Source organism: Schistocerca gregaria, chromosome 4, assembly GCF_023897955.1.
Source record: "Schistocerca gregaria isolate iqSchGreg1 chromosome 4, iqSchGreg1.2, whole genome shotgun sequence".
NCBI lineage: Eukaryota > Metazoa > Arthropoda > Insecta > Orthoptera > Acrididae > Schistocerca > Schistocerca gregaria.
This window is the reverse complement of record NC_064923.1, coordinates 162,660,400-162,676,697: the sequence shown is the minus strand read 5'-3', so window position 1 is coordinate 162,676,697 and position 16,298 is coordinate 162,660,400.

Genomic DNA, 16,298 nt, shown 5'->3' with positions numbered 1-16,298 from the left:
TCACAGTGGGGACGCCACAACAGATGCACCAGTCATACCGGCGGAGCAAATCACAATGCAGCCCCACATGATTAAGTCGCGTCCCGGAAGTGGACTCGTCTCGTGGTCTTCCTGGAGTGCGACGCTGTTGCTGTGATACTATTTACGCAAGATGAAATTTGGCTACGGACAAGGACACGAGTGGTTGTGCTGAGTTATGTTTCAATATGTTATCAGAATAAATCTTTTGAGTTGTAATTAATTCCGACTTTTAATTAAGTGGTAAGTACCAGGTACACAACAAATTTCATGCCAGTTTTGGAGTTTGTGTGATCATGAGTATTTTCGGACAAACACCCAAAAGGAGCGGAAAATTTTAAGTATTTGCTCTGAGCACTATGGGACTCAACTTCTGAGGTCATTAGTCCCCTAGAACTTAGAACTAGTTAATCCTAATTAAAATAAGGGCATCACACACATCCATGCCCCAGGCAGGATTCGAACCTGCTACCGTAGCGGGCTCGCGGTTCCAGACTGCAGCGCCTAGAGCCGCACGGCCACTTCGGCCGGCTCTAAGCGTTATACGATACATTATTCAAGGTCATGGCAAGTGTCAATGAAGGTCAAGTAAGTAAATATGTTTCCAATTATAATGTGAATTAACTCGGAGGAGACGAGAGATAAGCAAAATACAATCTTAGATGCAAACTGGAAGAAGCATAAGTGGTCACATTTGGGACCAATAACCATGATTTTGAAGGTAGTTATCGAAGGTAATTTGAAGGTTGATTTTGTTTTATGGCTATCACTACTTTTGGCTTCTGATTTTGAAAAAAACCAAGACAGCTTTTAGTTTTAAGTTTTGACTAACGCGTTTTTTGAGAAATATAAATACAACACAACGTATAGATGTTGTTTGACATCTGCAAGACAGAACGAACATAAATAAAACGTAAATCACTGACTTACAAACCACTGAGCGAGTCCCCTCATCTCTCATTCCTTGGGATGTCCATTCTAGTTTGTATATAACATTGCATTTTGTTTTATCCATCATCTAATCCGAGTTAATCCCTGCAACAAATAAAAACGTATTTGCTTATTTGACCTTCAATGAATCTTTCCATGACATTGAATACTGCAACATTTTGTACGCAAAGTTTGCCGCTCTTTTCAAATCTTAAAATATTTGGGGTCCCATTTTAAGGAATCGTTCCAACCTCCAAGTCACCTTGAAAAACGCATTCAATGTCACCGCCATTAGTAGCAATGCGTGATCCTCTTTACTACCAACAACTTTTATCTAAAACACTTTGCTGTATTTCATATGTATCCCCAGTTACTTCCCATTAGGATTAAAATTAATATATGATCTCCCAAAGAAACAAGCCTTAGGGACAGGTTTCTCACACAAAAATAAGAGAAAATATCTTGAAAACAAGGACTCTAGAATGCATATGGTTAGAGCTGTAAGCACTTGTTCGTCTTCTATAGTAACGAGACATACCTCTTCCACTGCAAGGACTTTGTTTTCCGTGTTTTAGAAGGACTTTCTATGGACGAAGCCAAGGAAATTCCTGTAAACGAGGGGTCTGGAACACATACCTTAAGAGCTTGCAGCGCTTGTTCGTCTTCGCTAGTGTGAAACACATTTCTACTGAGCAAGTGCTCATGGCTCTTAACATATGCGTTTTAGAGCACAGGTTGACTGTACATTTTTTTTGTTCTTGCTACCTACTCCTAAAATATGCGAGTCCCTGCAGTATAAGGCATCTGTTTCATAATATTGAATCAGCAAGTGCTCATAGATCTTAAGGTATGAATTTTAGAGCCCATTTTTTTCTCTTTTCGGTGTGAGGAGTCTGCCCATAAAGTCTGCCCGTGTTTTGGGGAACACCATATATATCATTATTATCTTCGTTAGTCATATTGTCAGTGTTAATATGGCATTAAAACGGCAATGTATAAGAAAAAGCGTGTTTTATCGAAAGAGTATTTTTGTAGAATACTTGGTGACATTGCACAACAAGTGTCATAGAACGAATGCCGCAAGCAGTGAATGACATCGATTGTGTATTAATAATTCTAGCCGAAATGGTGTCACCAACAACTTTCCTTCTCTGAGAGCTCCTTATTGCCTTTAATGTCGTACCTGATGTACACTCATCTCATTTAAATATTTGATTTGAGGTCACATTGTGGATAGTAACAGACATACTAGTTAACAACTTACATGTTGCACACTAATATGATGTGAATAGTGTTGATAACAAAAATGTTAGTTTCGAAACTGGAAACTTTGTTTCATAGCAAACGAGAATATTTTATACAGAAGGTATTTCAGCATGGTAGAAAATCGTTTTCTCAGAAGACAGGTAGTCACACCGGTCTCTTCAGTTATACGTGAAAAGCTTCAGAAAATACTCTGCCTGCGAGAGAAACGGTTTATGAAATTCCGTGTATTCCGTAGCTTTGAGTAGTTGTTACAGTAAATCGTCAAACTTAAAGTAGTGGACGCGTGGTGCCTTTTCGCATTTTGTGGTTGTATGCAGAGGAACGCAATAACTGAAGGCAAACCTAGCGCACCAAACACAGGTGGGTCCACATTTAGGGAGTAAAATCGTACTGTTTCACTGTGAAACCGAATATCTTAGTAATGGAAATAATTTACCATTTTACTGATAGAAATGAATGAAAATATAACTTCTAGTTCCGTCATTCAAGTTCTTAAATTATCAATTGCTCTCCAAGAAGTAACCGTTTCGCAAAATTCCTTAAATTTCTGGTTAAGTGAAAACGAAAATATGTGGTATTAATAAGAGAAACCTCAGCCTGCTTATTACTTTAATTCTCCATCGTTACTTGAAAACATCATTGAGAGAATAATACCACTTGATTTTCTACTGCTCAGATCGTCTGTTACGAATAAGCATCCCCTGTGCTCATACATCTGATTTGCGAGATAATGTTCATATCACGTTGGCAACTCGGTGGACACCATCAATGATTTGTAATCCATAATTCTAAACCTTAGATTTTTTAAAAGGGCATAACTAGCTGAGTCTTCAGCACTGACTGGTAATAAATTTTCGGTGGACGTATCAGCCCTATTATAGCACTATCTGCCCTGTACGTTCGTTATATGCAACAACGAATTTTTCAACAGGCTGACAATGCAACCATGGGAAAGGCTCCACCTTCCTCGGCGATCAGATATTTTAAAAAGGATTTTCAGCAGAGACATCGGGAATCATCAGCCCCTAGACCAGCACAATCTGGAATTTCTTCACCACCTGTTTCATTAAGTTTGCCGTGGAAAGACAAAAATGTTAGTTCTTTGTCGTTCTGTGTCTCGTGGTTACCTGGAACAGGGCTGGCTCTCTGCTTCATTAAGTTTACTGGAAGATCACTCTCACGGGGGAATGTACGCCAGCAAAACCCAAAGCTTCTCTTCCGTAAGTTAGGAGTGTAAGTTTAATTTAGACGGGTTTCTCCGCAATTTTCATATTAAGATAACTTTCCGCCATCTGAATATATTCTACCTACATTATTCGTATAATAAATAAGCCAAATAAAATGAATGCTCATCCTCTCGACTTTGCTGAAATAGGAACAGAGTAATTCGGTCGTTAGACTACACTCAGTGCGCTGTGGTTTTCTTAGCGGCGTGGGGAGATGTGATCCAGAGAGTGTTTCTTCATTTATTGTAACAACTGACATCATGCTTTCTCTGACGTGGCATTAGTTATTAAATACATGTCTACAAAAACAACTAAACTCCGTCCGAACAGGCTCGGTTGGTGGAATCTCAAGAAAAACGAAAGAAAACACAATGGTGGGCCAGGAACTGGATACTTCAAAGAACATCGAGGGCACATAATTTGGTTGACATGGAACTAAGAAACCAATGGTTCAACAGCGTAATAATACAGATCATTAAAAATGTTACCAGCATAGAAAGAAAGTAATGGTTTGAGTAATAAAATAAGATCGACCTACAATTTTCTAAATAAATAGTAATCTGAGATATCAGCACTCATATTTGATTGTCTCTCACTTGGTGGTGTTGATTGGTTGGAGGGAGTTGGTGTTGGGCACATCGCATTGGTTTTTTGTGGCGTAATTGACTCTTGAAGCCTCATGGCAATTGGAGGCCCAATACTGCGTAGCACTGACACAACATACTTTCCGAAATAGTCGCAGGAGTCCTCTTGTTTCATTACTGAAGCACGATTTTAAATAGCTTGTAATTTCTCAATCGCACATAAAAAAAACCATTTGGGAGCCGTGCAAAACATTTCCGCCGATTTTTGATGATGAAGGCTGCGATGGAGTTGAAGGTACTTTTCTTCTTTCCGGGTGTCTCAGTTTCTGCTGGAATATGCGATGTGCTTGACGAGGTCTCGTTGAGATCGTCAACAGCAGTCAAATCTACAAATAGGGATTGTGGCTTTTCCAGTTGTGATTGTTCATTTGCGTTTATTGGTGACACCTGCAATTAAAACATTAATTTTGTTTCGGGCGCCGACAACTTCACATGAATGGAAAAATATAGATTATGGGTTTAGAGAACGGTGGAATTTTCCATGCTATGCAGGAGCTCTGGACAGAAAACACATTGTCATTCATGCCCCTCCCGCTACTGGATCTGATTATTACAATTACAAAAGTATTTTCTGTATTGTTTTGCTAGCTTTATCTAATTGCGATTATTGTTTCCTGTATGTTGATGTAGGTGCTAAAGGAAGAAATTCTGATGGTGGTATATTTCAAAACAGCTCATTGTACAACGCTTTGGAGACAAATTCCCTTGCAATGCCAAGTGATTTTGTTATTCTAGGAGATGACGCGTTTAAGCTAAGACTTACCTTACAGTCGGCGTAACATGCCTCGACAGGAAAGAATCTACAACTATTGAGTTTCAAGGGCTCGAAGAATTGTAGAAAATACTTTCGGCATACTTGTGAGTAAACTTAGAGTATTTGAAATACCAATATCTTTAAAAATACAGTCGGTGGACAAAGTAGTACTAACCTGCTGCTCGTTGCACAACTGGCTGCGGAAAACGAATCCCGCCTACGTCTCACGAGGTCTAATTGACTTCGAGGATGAATACCGTCGTATTTTCCCTGGGTCGTGGTGTCAAGAGGAAATTACTGGCCTACAGAACCTTCCGCAAACTGCTAACAGACATCCACATCGACAGACACAACAAATTCGGGATAAGTACCGTGATTACTTTAATAATGACGGTGCTCTACCCTGGCAAAGTGTACAACTTGCCGACGTTCCAAATACAGAACCGTAGAGCACATCGGTGTGAATATTGTGCACAGTTATTTTGTACATGGTTGTCTTCAATTGGTATGTGTCACAAAGTAAATGCACTGCTAGCTAAATTACATAGTAAGAATGTATTGTTACAGTGCTAGATATTGTTATATTAAAATAAGCTGGTACAGTTCCTATGATATACGTACTATTCCGTATAATCATTATAAAAACTGTCGTAATAATGCAAATGTAAGGTACAGTTTTTAAAATGTTTAATATTTCAGATACGGAAAGAAACTTTTATTTCACTTACCAGATTTGATAGTGTGGGTCGTTGCTGAACGAATAGGCGATTGAAAGAATTCATCTTGTCAAACCAGAACATTTTTGGTTTATGAACCTCGTCAGTGCCAGCTCCAGACAGTTCGCTTTCGATTACTTTCTTCAGTTCCTGACAATACGAACTCCTCAAGTTTTTCAATTTCGCAATTACTTCTTTTAGTCCCAATCCTGGAATTTGGAGGGCATCACTAATTCTTTTGGTAGCAGCCATTCTTGCACCTCCGTCTCTGTATTCTTCTCAGCTTACATCATACAAGACTTGCTCAGTAGAGTAAAGTTCCAGAAATTCAAAAGTTTCACTATCTTACAACTTGATCACACGACCTTTAATGGCACTGGTTGCCATCTTGTTGTGCGTAGCACTAGATTTTGTAATCTGACACAGCCACAGACGAGGCAAACTCACGACTGAAAATCAAACACGTTTGATATGAAGCGTGAGCCCTCACGCCTGCCCGTGCAGTCACAGTCAAGCTCACGTCTCTTCGTTCTCACGGGTAGTGTTCCACGACAGCATGTCTGACCCTAGCGTGTCACGCCCCGTGGGAATCCGGCTTAAGTTAGTTTAAATTAGTTCAAGTAGTGTGCAAGCCTTGGGAACGATTACTTCAGCAGTTTAAACCCATCAGAACTTACCACAAACTTCCAAAAAATTTAAGTAGAACTCGGAGTTAAAAAATATTTGTTTGCTATGTAATGTATGAACGGTTAACTACGGACCTAGGACCTTGGACCTTGGGTTTTGCCGTTGTTTGGGAGGCTTGCGTGCCTCAGCGAGACAGGTAGCCGTAACGTGGGTGCAACCACAACGGAGGGGGTATCTGTTGAGAGGCCAGAGAAACGTGTGGTTCCTGAAGAAGGGCAGCAGCCTTTTCAGTAGTTGCAGGGGCAACAGTCTGGATGATTGACTGATCTGGTCTTGTAACACTAACCGAAACATCCTTGTTGTGCAGGTACAGCGAACGACTGAAAGCAAGGGGAAACTACAGCCATGATTTTTTTCCGAGGGCATGCAGCTTTACTGTACGGTTAAATGATGATCGCTCCCTCTTGGCGGAGATAAAATAGTCACCCATTCGGATGGAATGGCGGGGACTACTCAGGAGGACGTCGTCTTCAGGAGAAAAAAAACTGGCGTTCTACAGATCGGAGCGTGGAATGTCAGATCCCTTAATCGGGCAGGTAGATTAAAAAATTTAAAAATCGAAAATAGTTAGGTAAAAGTTAGATATACTTGGAATTAGTGAGGGAGGAAGAAGACTTCTGATCAGGTGAATAGAGGGTTATAAATACAAAATGAAATACGATTAATGCAGAAGTAGGTTTAATAATGAATAAAAAATTGGAGTGCGTGTAAGCTACTACAAACAGCATAGTGAACGCATTGTTGTGGCCAAGATAGACACGAAGCCCAAGCTTAACACAGTAATACAACTTTATATGCCAAGTAGCTCCGCAGATGACTAAGGGATTGATGGAATGTATGATGAGATAAAAGAAATTATTCACATAATGAAGGGGGACGAAAATTTAATAGTCATTTGTGACTGGAATTCAAGAGAAGGAAAAGGGAGAGAAGGAAACATAGTAGGTGAATATGGATTGGGTGTAAGAAATGAAAGAGGAAGCCTTCTGGTAGAATTTTGCGCAGAGCATAACTGAATCATAGCTAACAGTTGGTTCAAGAATCATAAAAGAAGGTTGTATACATGGAAGAATGCTGTAGATACTAGAAGATATCAGATAGATTGTATAATGGTAAGACAGAGATTTAGGAACCAGGTTTTAAACTGATGTAACTCATGAAATTGTACGGGTTTTGCTAGATGCCAAAAATCTATATACAGATTTACCAATTAAAGAAACCATTCCGATAATTAAAAGAAGCTGACTAGAATATGGAAAAGAATTTTAGGTTACTAACGTTTAGAAAAAAATGCTAATACAAAATGCTGATCAATTCCGTAAGTAGTCTGATCAGTTACGGAGAATTCATTTATTTGTTGCACGATTTCCGTCTTTTCACTTGAAGTGTCCACACTCTCTTACAGTGAATCTGTGGTACCTACAATTACTTAATGTCATAACTGTCGACTAATATTTCTACGTATAGTAAAGATATAAAGCTTGTTGACAACCTGTAATTCAAGCCACGTTTGAAAGTACGCAGTAAGCCAAAACTAGTGGAATGTGTAGCAGTTTAATTAACAGTAGCACTCAATCTAGTCTGACAGTAACCACAAAATTTCTACAGCGATCAGAATTTCTGCAGGACAGAAATTTATCGTAAATCGACAAACTACACACACTACAAATTTTCGTACCACAACAAGTTATTACTTTTTTATGAATTTATAACTTTACCAGAAGGCGTAGTAGTCGGAGAATCCGGAATATATTGCATATTTTATCAAACTTTCTGGATTGAGTCAACACGGAAATACGATATATTGAAACTGCGTTGTCATTCAGAATTTCAAAACATACTCTGGAAAACTGTAAGCAGCATACTTCTTTTGGATTTTTGCACCATTAAAATAATACACATCGCCTAAAACACCTCTCAGCGAGAAAAGCTGCTTTAAAATGTAAATACGTCTACAGTCTTGCAGAACAACTGTCAGTTTCAAATTACCAGTACTACTGAATACAGAAAACTATGAACTACCAGTACACATAAAATCATTATTACAGCTATCATCACCATCTGAAACGTTTTCAAAATAAATATTGTCTTCTATCAATCGCCTGTCTGAGGATGTCAAAATGTAATAGTTTGGTTGTTACTGGTAGTAATTCCTTCTTTTTGACAAATGTCGACTGGACTAGACGCACACTACTGGTGAACACAAGAACTTTCAAGGCATTCTTTTGGTTAAACTGTTGCACAGTAGAAACATTGATTGTGCATTTTGCTGATAAACTGTGTAGATGTTGACGTACCAGTGTATAAACGGCTATGTGGAAAAACATTTTATGACCAGCGCTTTCATTTCTAGTAAAGTACAAGGGTCATGCAATGAGGAATCCTATGCATTTTCCTCGGCCGTATTCGATTTCAAAAATACGAAATTTATTGTGGGACATCGTGGAATAATCCCGTTTTAGTCTCTATGGTTTCACAAAGTTCGGTTAGTTTCCGCGGTATCCGTAGCCTTCAAAATAACTTCTGTAATGGAAGTGTGTTCCATGCTAAGGGCCGTCACTTAGTTTGATCTAGAGGAAAACCAGAGTATCGCTGACATTCATAGGGGCTTGAAGAATGTGTACTAAGACCTAGCAGTGAACAAAAGCACGGCGAGTCGTTGTACGAGGCGTCAGCCATTATCCCGACAAAGTGGTGCAAACCTGTCTGATCTCCATCATGCAGGCAGGCTGCAATGTTGGAACGTGTCTACAGTCTTATCCGAGGTGATCAGTCAAATAAACGTCCCTGTTTGTGGTACTGACACACTCGTCCACCACCTGGGATACAAGGTTTCCTCGCCGCCTAACAGAAGACCATAAAGTGCAATGGAGGACCATCTGTGCTGACTTGTTTAGCGTTACGAGGCTGATAGGGACAGTTTTTTGTCGAACGTCGTCACAGGCGAAAAAGAAAGAAAAAGACAATCCATGGAATGGCACCACACTACCTCACCTCCGAAGAAAAAGTTCAAAGCCGGTAACGTCATTACGATAGTCATTTGGGACTCTGAACGGGTTATTCTGTTCAATTTTCTCCCTCATGGTACACCGATCAGTTCAGAAGTATATTATGCTGCTCTCTGGAATCTGAAAAACGACGTCAGATTGTTTGTCACCCACAAGATGCAAACTTACTTATCTTTCTCCATGACGACTCGAGGCCTCACGCAACCTAGAACTTCATTGGACTGTTGTTTCTCATAAACTGTATAGACCGAAACTCGCGCTTTCCATCTCTGTGGCCCAGTGAAGGATGCACACAGTGGGAAACGGTGCATGAATGACGGAGCAGTAATTGATGCAACAAGACTTTGGCTCCGACGATGACCACTAGAGGAGTATGACACAGGCCCTTCGACTGGCGTAAGGCCGTCGCATTGAACAGAGATTATGTTGAAATATAGGGTTTTGTAGCCAAAAGAGTGGGAAATAGTACAGTGTATTGGAATCCTGAATGATACAGTATTGCTTTTATCAAAACTTGTAAAGCATAGACAGTGATCTTGGGAAAATTAACGATGGAATTTCTAAGTCATAGAAATCATCATTAATGCAGGTATGTAAATTTGTTTTTGAATAAGCTTCACTATACTTCCAAATTTGGAACTAACAGGTTCCAACTCAGGACTCTCAGTACAGTGTCAGTTGCTACCTTGAGAATAAGTTACTGTTCAGAAATTAATAGGTTCTGTTGCCTATTGCGATGAAACTATAAAAGTTAGTCATTTTGTGTAATACAGAGACGTGAAGGGCACTGCTATTACGTGAGCTAATTTTAAAATCAGGGTAACGTGATACGTTTGAAAAACTGAGTCACATATCTGGAAATCTGTACTATGGACATCTATTTGGTGTGTCACCAGGGACGTTCATTTCAGTAGTTATTTTACATTTCGGTGATGAGCTGTTGTTTTTTGGACTTGCGAGGAATATTCTTAACGATAATATACATTTATTTCTAATTTTTCTGGTGGTTATATTCTTCTAATATCACTGTATGCCGAATCTGTCAGTGTCGTTATGGGGGATTAAAAAGGAAAAATAGCTAGAGAATGGACTAAAACTAGTTCACTGCGCTTAATCATAGCAGTATTCGATTAGTCAGGTATGGGGCAATCAGTACTAGGTCAGGCATGTGTATAGGAAGTAAAACTACACCAGCATCCAAGCAGTGCGTCAGTTGGATTTGAAGTCAATCAGAAAAGATTTTAAGAGAGAGAGAGCAAATTTCAGAAATAGGTGTTAAAGTCAACATTACAAGGAAATTTGGTCTATGTTCAAAAACAAGTTGAGCGATTGCAACAAAGGGCTTGCTTAAAAACTTTCTTAAATAGTATATGTAATAAAACGTCTAATAAGCCTGTTAAGAGTTTCCCCAGGATTGGAAATTACCACCCTGTCGATTTTGTGCAATATCCCCAAGATAATTTACTTTCTGAAATGAGTAATGATTTAGAAACTAAGTTTGTGCAATGATTTCTTGGGGAAGATGTACTGTCTGCAGTCATCCTTCTCATTTCCTAAATCTTGGTATTTGATGAATTTGGGAATGGGTTTATGAAAAGATTTGGCCTGGAGGAGGGCAGGCTAAAATTAAGAGTGAATTTCTAAATCGATCACGTTAAGGAAGGCAGAAGAGGGGCTGGAAAGAATTTTGGAAAGATCAGTTAAAATGATTAGTTCATTTGAGTCAACCTTATAATGAGCTATCACAGAAAGAGATGCATCTAAGAGGCAGTTGTCTGAAGGAATGTAACACAGCTTGGTCTATGGACTGATGACTGTCAGTTAAGAAGGTCCTGCTGTATGTGCACAGGCTGGAAAGAGCATTTGATAAAACAGACAAAATACTGACTGTGGAAAAGAGACATTGGGGAATAATAACTACAACAATAACAATAATCCAGCAAGATGTGATAAAAGAATCAGAATAATTAATATTTTGAAAGGGAAGCTATATGAGGAAATGAGAACTTTAGTATACACAGAAATGGTAACCGAGTGTTTTAAGGTAGAGGCAGATCATGGCCAGAGTCCAGTCAGTCACAAAACCGTTTAGACTCAACAATAAAAATAATCAGCCCTTAGAATGAGGCCCTCACCATTAGCGAATAAGAAAGTGAGAGTTTACGAAGTTTTTACTGCAGATGCAACCAATAAATGAGGGTGTTTAACTCAGGACTGTGACAAAAATTACGACATTATCGTGCAACTATTTCAAATAAATACAACTGTTACCAATGAAGGATCTCGTACTGGATACTGAAAAAAAGAACTTAGAAAACCAGAGTAGTTAAGAAATAGTGGCATAAGTATTGTTCTGTCAAATAAATGGGTGAATCAGAAGAAATTAAGAATTAGGGGTTTGGTGACAGAGAAATATTTCTGGAGAAGGACAAGGATATAGCATGCAATATGTTTACTTATGTTTTACTGAACCGTTTTAACTTAACTGAAAATATTGTCAAGTTGAGACCTGAACTGAAGAAGAATTAATTGATTATTATGTTAGTTTAAATTACAAAATATTAATGAGAGGAAGAATGTAATATTTCAGATATTTGAACATTTTAGTTTGCTATTGGGGTCATACAGAAGATGCTACTATTCTAAATTATGTTGTGCCAGAAATGAAAAGTTGTGCTCATAATTGCGATAGTAGGGGCGTTCAGTATCATTTAAATAATGAACAAAACTTGCGCTGTTAAAACTACATATTTCTGTGGGAAAAATTAAAATAAATATTGAAAAATATGGATGAGTTTAGGGAAAGTAACATGTAACCAGTTCTTTTGGGAGAAATGGCAGCAATAAGTGAAATGTTGTATCTGTAATGTTGGAAGATGTCAGTAATCTTGACTTTACTTCAATGAAAATAGAGAATAATTTTGAAAAATGTACTGATATGTTGAAAAACGAGAATTTTGTAGTGAACATAAAATTAAGTAAAAGAGTAAGTAATGTCGTAATATATAAGAAACTATCAGCCTCGATTGCGGTAACGAAACCGTAATCGAGGCTGACAGTTTCTCATATATTAGATTACCACGATTGCTGACTGGGCTGCAATTTTGAAATTACTATAATGTCATTATAGTATAGGTATTGAATATCCTGCTGAAAATACACTTTGTAAGTTAGTAGGAAATCTTTTTGTCAATATAAAGCTTTGATGCATAGGAAGGTACTTCAAAGAAACAAGATGTCAGATCTCTGCAATATCTTAAGTGCGCAGTAGTTTGCTGTGGAAAGCGTCAAACTTCACTTAAATGTGAATGATTTATGCAACGGTCAGAGAAGTGAGTTGCAAACATGGCAACCAAATCAAGAACGAAGTCCTCATAACTTTTGAACTCCCTGGAGCAATGTTTAGTCACGAATTTCTTGTGAAACCTCCACTTAGGAACATGGCATTTTAGGAATTTTAGGCAATGGACTCTACAGAAAGTAATTTAATGAACTATTTATGAGTGCTCCATATTTAAGTGACGTTTGGAGAAAAAATTTTAATACGAAATGGAACCAAATCCGTCAGAATAATTTTGTCAAAATAAAAGAAGCCTTATGTAATTGTAGCAAATGTCTACACATAATTTTGTATTTATGGAAGGCCTCTAGTGGTTCTTTATTGCGGGCTTATTTATTACACTACTGTCCATTAAATTTGCTACAGCAACAAAAAATGCAGATGATAAACGGGTATTCATTGGACAAATATATAATACTAGAACTGACTAGTGATTACATTTTCACGCAATTTGGGCTCATAGATCCTGATAAATCAGTACCCAGAACAACCACCTCTGACCATAATAACGGCCTTGATACGCCTGAGCATTGCGTCAGAGCTTTGATGGCGTGTACATGTACAGTTTCCCATGCAGCTTCAACACGATGCCACAGTTCATCAAGAGTAGTGACTGGCGTATTGTGACGAGACAGATGCTCGGCCACCATTGTCCAGACGTTTTCAGTTTGTGAGAGATCTGGAGAACGTGCTGCCCACGGTAGCAGTAGAACATTTTCTGTATCCAGAAAGGCCCGTACAGGACCTGCAACATGCGGTGGTGCATCATCCTGCTGCGATGTAAGGTTTCGCAGAGTTCGAATGAAGGGTAGAGCCACGAGTCGTAACATATCTGAAATGTAATGTTTACTGTGGAAAGTGCCGTCAATATGAACAAGCGGTGACCGAGGAGTGTAACCAATGACACCCTATACCATCACTCTGGGTGATACGAATACACGCTTCCAATGTGCGTTCAACGCGATGTGGCCAAACACGGATGAGACCATCATGATGCTGTAAACAGAGCCTGGTTTCATCCGAGAAAATTACGTTTTGCCATTCGTGCACCCAGGTTCGTCGTTGAGTACACCATCGTAGGCGCTCCTGTCTGTGATGCAGCGTCAAGGGTAACCGGAGCCCAGGTCTCCGAGCTGATAGTCCATGCTGCTGAAAACGTCGTCGAACTGTTCATGCAGTTGGTTGTTGTCTTGCAAACGTCCCCATCTGTTGACTCTGGGATCGAGACGTGGCTACAAGACCCGTTACACCCATGCGGATAAGATGCCTGTATCTCGACTGCTAGTGATACGAGGCCGTTGGGATCCAGCCCGGCGTTCCTTATTACCCTCCTGAACCCACCGATTTCAATTTCTGCTAACAAGCATTGGATCGCGACCAACGCGAGCATCGATGTCGCGATACATTAAACCGCAATCGCTATAAGCAACAATCCGACCTTTATCAAGTCGGAAACGTGATGTTACTCATTTCTCCTCCTTACACGAGGCATCACAACAACGTTTCACCTGCCAACGTCGGTCAAATGCTGTTTTTGTATGAGAAATCGGTTGGAAACTTTGCTCATGTGAGCACGTTGTAGGGGTCGCCAACGGCGCCAACGTTGTGTGAATGCTCTGAAAAGCTTATCACTTGTATATCACAGCATCTTCTTCCTGTCGGTTAAATTTCGCGTCTGTAGCAAGTCATCTTCGTGGTGCAGCCATTTTAATGGCTAGTAGTGTAAAATTAAGTTTAGATAATGGGTAACCAGAACCTCATATCATTGCTTTTGCCAGTGGAAATGTGCTAAATCTTGAGCAGAGGTGCACTATCAAAGAAAAAGAATTACTTGGTGTAAATTACGTTTTTAGTAAGTTCAAAAATTACTTAATACTACATTATATCGTAGCATGCTCTGACAATAAGGCATTAATTTGTCTGCCAGAACACAGACTTTGCTATAACTGGCTATCAAGATTGGCTAAGTTCAACAATGAAATAAATATGCAAAAGAATCTGGAAATTAAGTAGATGATAACCTCTCCCGATAGCCATTGCTGGCAGACCACAGATAACATGAAACTGAAGATGAACTAAAACTTTTATATATCAAAGAGGATAGTACGACCAGGCAACTTGTTTCCAGTCATCAACTGACCAGTGCAGGTGTTGACGGGCCCAGGCGATGTGTAAAGCTTTGTGTCGTGCAGTCATCAAGGGAAGACAAGGGGGCCTTCAGCTCCGAAAGCCCATATCGATGATGTTTCGTTTAATGGTTCGTACGCTGACACTTGTTGATGGCCCAGCATTGAAATCTACAGCAATCTGACGAAGAGTTGCACTTCTGTCACGTTGAATGATTCTCTTTAGTCGTCATTGGTCCCGTTCTAGGAGGATCTTTTTCCGGCCCCAACATTGTCAGAGATTTGATGTTTTACTGGATTCCTGATATTCGCCGTATACTCGTGAAATGCTCGTACGGAAAAATCGCCACTTTATCGCTGCCTCGGAGATGCTGTGTCCCATCGGTCGTGTGCTGTCTATAACAACACGTTCAAACACAATTCAATCAGTTGCCGACCGTAGCGCCGTATTCTGCCTGTTTGCAAATCTCTGTGTTTGAATACGCACGCCTATACCAGTTTATTTGGCGCTTCAGTGTAGTTCCAACTACCAGTCTGATTTCAAAGTCTGTTAGTTTTCATCGTGTGGCCATACTCAATCCAGAAATTGCATCTTTCAGTTGCATCCTTCAGTTGCAGTTTTTAGTTTACCTGGATTGCAATGCCAATAGTGGACAAATTTTGGCCATGCCACAAAATAAAACTAAGAAAGAATAAAGACTTATAATCATAAGATTATGTCTGTCAATACTAAAAACAATATAAAAACGTATACGGAGCTATGCCGGGCCAGGAATAATGGTCACACGTTGCGGCATTTTTATACCATGCTCTCAGTGCACATTACCCTTGATCTAAAATGCGGAGGAAGTTGTGGCTTTTTACGAACAATAAATGACATTAACTCAAGCTTTAAAAGGAAATTTATTGAAATACCTGTTATAGTTTAAGAATTACAGTATTAAGCATAACAGATGTTTTTATAATACAAGGTCCCATTCAGGTAACATTTCCTGGTCCATCATCAGTCTAATTGCAGGCTGTTGTTAACATTCATAGGAACACATTAAGCCTCTCGTTTTATAGTTTGGTGTATATCTGAGGAAATAGGAAAACCCTTAATATAACACATTACTATTTTGTCTAAAAAATACTCCTAAAATTATATACAGAATGACAAATATAGATCACTTCTGCGATATATTAGGGTTAATACAAAGATACTATCCCATCCTTCACCTGAGAGAAACTTGGTGAACATGGATAAAACCATTGTGAGGTTATATGTACCTATTGTTCTGAAAATGTAGTTTGGAGAAAATGAGAAAAGGGTGTTCATAGTGTTTTTGACTCGCCGTATGCCTCTTTCAGACCATTCCAGCAGCATAATATTGTTGGCCATCTGCTTCTTTACCCTCTGTAGACTTCTTCAGGAGCCTTTTATTTACTCTGGATTCTTTAGTGGTGGCTTCCACAGCCCTTTCAGCTTCAACTACTCGCTAACAATCTATGGCTGTCAGAGCACCTATCATAATATTTCCTGGCTGGGTGCCTAATTCGTCCATTACTTTTGTCCTGCTGATTACCCCTCCATTGAAATATGT